Below are 5,268 nucleotides of genomic sequence, written 5' to 3'. Positions count from 1 at the left end.
CGTGGTTATTTATAGTTATTCAAATGTAGAAACTCGGTTATTGTAATGTAGAAACTCAGTTACTGTAATGTACAAACTCAGTTATTGTAATGTACAAACTCAGTTATTGTAATGGAGAAACTGTGGTATTTGTAGTTATTTTAATGTAGAAACTCAGTTATTGTAATAAATAAATTGTGTTATTGTATTGAGATGAAACTCAAATATGTTAAAGTTTCTTGTTCACTCGCTAGTTGTCGTAACATTTGTGGACATGGGCCACGTCTCAGTCTGTGGATTTGGGGGTCCACCTTCCGGTCCATAGTCATGGGCCACCTGCACGCCAGGCCGATCTGTGGACATGCAACGGTCTTTTGAAAGCCACGCTCGGCGGCGTAAAAATGCTTTTGACCGGATCATTTTAGATCGGTCGGTTTCGTCTGGGTAAGGGTCTCGAAACGATTAGAGATGTTCGGAGTCGCCACCAAGCATTTGTGGGATGCTTGGAACCTTTTCGAAATCCACTTTATACTTCAGTCAAATCGAAGCACAAAGCAGCGTTTGACGTAGGTACTAAAGATAAGGAAATCGTCCCTCTTTAGCATCCTATCTCTAGAATGACTCTCGTACGCCCTGGATAAGGTCGTCCACTATCCAAAGTTTCTGAGTAAGAGGTGAAGGTACGTATTGGGAAGCTCTTTAATCAGACACCCAATCTCGCCCGCGGTAGCGGCCTCTACTGATCGATCTTGGTTGGTTGAATGCAAAAGTTGATAAAACGGCTTAAATACATGAATGCGCATCCAATAATTTAAACCTAACATGTGAGAGCTTTCTAAGTCGGTGGATTTAATCCAAGTATCAACTATAAGATGTCGAGTTGGATTAATGATTGATTTACATGCAAGACGGAAATTAAACATCCATTTACCTTATTAGGTTTAGGCGACTCGAAAGGATTCGGGCTAAGGTGACTCGAGGGTACGAGCCAAGGACCTGTCGTCGGGAACAGTTTAGAGTCTGTCGACTATCCGTGCGGGTCGTTTAAAGTCCATTAGACTACGTACAAAGGCTCACCAGCCATAAGAAGGAGTCATACCTGAGGCGTCTTCGGATATGTCCTTGCGCGTTCGCGGACAAAGGCTCGCCAGCTGCGATAAGGATATGTACCCGAGGCATCTTTGGGATGTGTCCTTCAGGGTTTGCGGATAAAGGCTCGCCAGCCATGATAAGGAAATGTACCCGAGGCATCTTCGGGATGTGTCCTTAAACGTTTGCGGACAATGGCTCGCCAGCCATGATAAGGAAATGTACCCGAGGCATCTTCGGGGTGTATCCTTGAGCATAGCCGCGTCGAATGGGCTTGTTTTGAAAGTAGTGGACTCGCGATGCCATTGTGGAAATAGTGAAGTCGAATTTTCACTATCACTGTTTTTGGAATTAGCGGGTTCCACGAGGAAGCCCCCTGCTGGTATTTGAAGGAATAGTGAATTTGGAATTTTCACTATTAATTGAAGTGACGGTTTATGTGCCGCCGTCGACATTTGATCAAAATAGTGAATTTGGAATCTTCACTATTAATTAAAGTGACGGTTTATGTGCCGCCGTTGACATTTGATGGAAATAGTGAATTTGGAATCTTCACTATTAATTGAAGTGACGGTTTATGTGCCGCCGTTGACATTTGATGGAAATAGTGAATTTGGAATCATCACTATTAATTGAAGGGACGGTTTATGTGCCGCTGTTGACATTTGATGGAAATAGTGAATTGGGAATCTTCACTATTAATTGAAGGGACGGTTTATGTGCCGCCGTTGACATTTGATGGAAGTAGTAGAATTTAATTTCCAGCTATTATTTTGAAAATGACGGTTTTAATTGTCGTTGTTTGAAATTTGAAGAAATAGCGGATTTTGGATTCTCGCTATTATTTTTGAAATTTTTGAAGGAAAATAGTGAATTTTGATTTCACCATTATTTTGAAATTGGCGGTTTTGATCGCCGTTTGTTGAAATTTTCGAAAATAGCGAATTTAAATTTTCACTATTTGTTTGAGAAAATGACGACCTTTAATATCGTGAATGAAAATTCGAAGTTTAATATGTGAAATTGGGCCAACGCCCAAATTTCGGTGAAAAAGAAAGGAGAGGCCTGATTGAGGCGCGAGCCACCTTGCGAACCAAGGGGCTTCCCTTTTTTTTTCTGTAAAAGACGCGAGTTCAGGCTGCATTTCATTCTCATCCGTCTTCATCCTTCAACACAAAGTAAACCCAAGAATGCCATTGTTGGTCCTTAAGCTTGCTTCCATTTGTGCCATCAACAACAATGTCATCTCAAGGTATGTATTTCCTCTTGAATCCATTTAAATTTGTTGGCCTTTTAGCTTAATTGAATTAGGGCGAAATTTAACCTAGCAAAGCGAATTTGGCGTTTTTGATTGAGCCCATTTTGAGTGAAATTGATGATTGCATTAGGTTAGAAACCTGTTTAGGAGTATAGGGGTGTTTTTAGTTTGCATTTTGGTCTCCGTTCCCGCTCCCTATGCTCGAAAACGTGAGTGAGGTGAGAAACCGTCTCATTTCGCAATGCCAAGTTTATTTGCTTGGGTAGTGGGTCCCACTAGGTTGCATTGTAGTTGGGAAAACCCGTATTCGCCATTTATGGACCTTCGTTGGGTATCGTGGGCAAAGTTTGGAATTTTTGCCTTTTGTGACGGTATTATGTCTGACAAAATAAGCGCCTGTTTGGGTTTGAATTGAGTCAGTTTGCCTTGAAATGGACCTTATTGGTAGTTTAGGTCGCTTTGAGGCGTGATAAAATCACGTTTGCCTTTTTCCGGTCGTTTTTTGAATTTTTGACCGGCTTGTGCTCAAATTAGGGTATGAATTGCCTTTTTGAACCGCAAAAAAATACCCCATTGCATTGGGAATGTATTTTGGTTTGTTAGCGGACCTTGTAGGGGTCTCGAAATGTCTCTTTTTTGGTTTTGACTCGTCTTTTGCTTGAAAAGAGGGGCGAGTCGTTTTTTGTTTGTTTTTTTGGATTTTGGACGGGATTGCCCTTGTCTTGCTTTGCAGGTTGTGTTTGTCTCGGGTTTGTCCATTTCACGCCGTCATAATACCGAAATTTTGGCTGACGTTCTTTGTTTGTCCTTCTGATCGCAGGTTACCATTTGGGACCTATGGGGTCCGTTGTGGAGGCAGTGGTGGAGGAAGACGATCCTAGAGGGGAAGAGACGACTGTTTTTTTGTTACAGGCTTGGTTGTGTTTCTGCCTGGCGGCCTTTGCCCGGCGAATGATCGGGCATCGATCGTTGGCCGTTGTCTGCAGAGGTTCGGATGACCGATGAGTGGGGTTCAATGCGGGCGTGTTATTCCATGTTGCCGCTTTCACCCGTCGAATTCAGCTGATTGGGGTTCAACATCGGGGTAGTATCCGTTGTCCTGGTCCCTTTTCACCCTCGAATTCTGACGATTGGAGGCCAACGTCGGGGTAGCGCGCTGAGCTACGATCCTCGGTTATCGCGTCGTCCAAAATCTGCAAGGCATCATTTTTCTTTTTGTCGTGGAGCAGGAACGAGGTATTACCGTCATGGTAACCACCTCTGCTTCCGCTGTTGCTCCTCTGTTCCTTATGTTGCTCCCTTTCTTTTGTGATTGGAAGGGTAGGGAGTGCTTAGTTCGGTAGATGGCGGATAGCCCCCAGTTCGTTGTCTTAGGCCAGTGTCTGTATGATAGATAGTTGTTTTACGCCAGTGTCTGTATGATAGACGGTTGTCTTAGGCCAGTGTCTGTACAATAGATGTCTGTACTGGATCCTGTTTTTATGGTCAGTCATTTGTATCAAACGTGTGTTGATGTATTTTGCGTGAGGCTGTTTGTATATATGTATTTTTGGATTGTGGTTCATTTTGTGATTTTTGGCTTTTTTGTGTTGTGTTTCGGAGGAGCGCTGACGGCTATTGATTCTCCTTTATTTTTGCATCAATTCATGTATTGTTAGTGTGGAAAATAGGCAACAGATAGTATATATGCATAAACGTAAACACGTAAAAGCATTTGATTAAAAACAAAATTAACCAAGATGACTTGAAGTTAAAATTGAAGTTTGAAAATTGCAATGAATCTTGAAAATTTGCGACGAGTCGTCACCTTCGGAATTCAAAAGGAATTGAATTGAAAATTTTGAGCAATTAACTCGTGTCGTGAATCAAATTGCATCGAAATTGTTGAAATTGATTTATGACTCGAAAAATTCAAACTCAAACCGTCAGGATGAATTTTTAGAATAGGAATTTTGCGAGTATATTTGATTTTTGAGAGATCAAGACTCGGATTTGTGAGTGCTTGAAATTTTGAGAAAAACTGATGTCGTGTTATCAATTTTCGATTTTTATTTTGATGGAAAATTGCGAAAAGTTGAAAAATTTTCGGAATTTCGACTGACATGGAAACGATCCATCGCGGATCGGGGCGACTAGCCCTTCCCCCTTTTAAAAAAGAAAGAAAAATCCGTGAAAAATCTGTGACATGGAAACCAAAATTAACCAAGATGACTTGAAGTTAAAATTGAAATTTTGAAATGAATTTTGAAAATTCCGTGACAAATCGCCACGTTCGGAATTCAAAAGGAATTGATTTGAAAATTTGAGCAATTAACTCGTGTTGTGAATTAAATTCCATAGAAATTATTGAAATTGACTCGAAAAATTCAAACTCAAACCGTCAGGAAAGGATTTTTGCGAGTATATTTGATTTTTTTTGTTTTTGAGGCCAAGACTCGGATTTGTGAGTGCTTGAATTTTTGAGGAAAATTGACATCGTGTTATCAATTTTCGATTTTGATTTTAAAACGCGAAAAAGCAAAATTTTTTTGGAATTTCGACTGACATGGAAACGATCCATCGCGGATCGGGGCGACTAGCCCTTCCCCCCTTAAAAAAAAGAAAGAAAAATCCGTATATTTAAAGCTGCGTCATGGAAACCGTGTCGGATTTCGTAAAACGCGAAAATAAGGAAATGTGAGTGTGAGGAAACACAAAAACGTCCTGGGTCATCCCGAAGAGGCGCGAGCGTCCTGGCGGGAGGTTTGAGGTGTCAGGAGAAAACACAAGTTGAAAGAGACAAGCCAACAGCGGGAATCCTGGGGAAGCCTCAAAGAGGCGCGAGCAGCCTGGCGATGGAAGCCGGCTCTCCCCTTTTTCTGAAAAACGCGCTGATCAGTTTGTATAAATAGTGATGTTTGTGCTTCATTGTTTCATCGTCCGAAACAAAAAAACATCTCGAC

The sequence above is a fragment of the Silene latifolia genome, chromosome X (genome assembly GCF_048544455.1).
Source record: "Silene latifolia isolate original U9 population chromosome X, ASM4854445v1, whole genome shotgun sequence".
NCBI lineage: Eukaryota > Viridiplantae > Streptophyta > Magnoliopsida > Caryophyllales > Caryophyllaceae > Silene > Silene latifolia.
The sequence above is the reverse complement of the archived record's forward strand: the minus strand, read 5'-3'. Positions refer to the sequence as shown.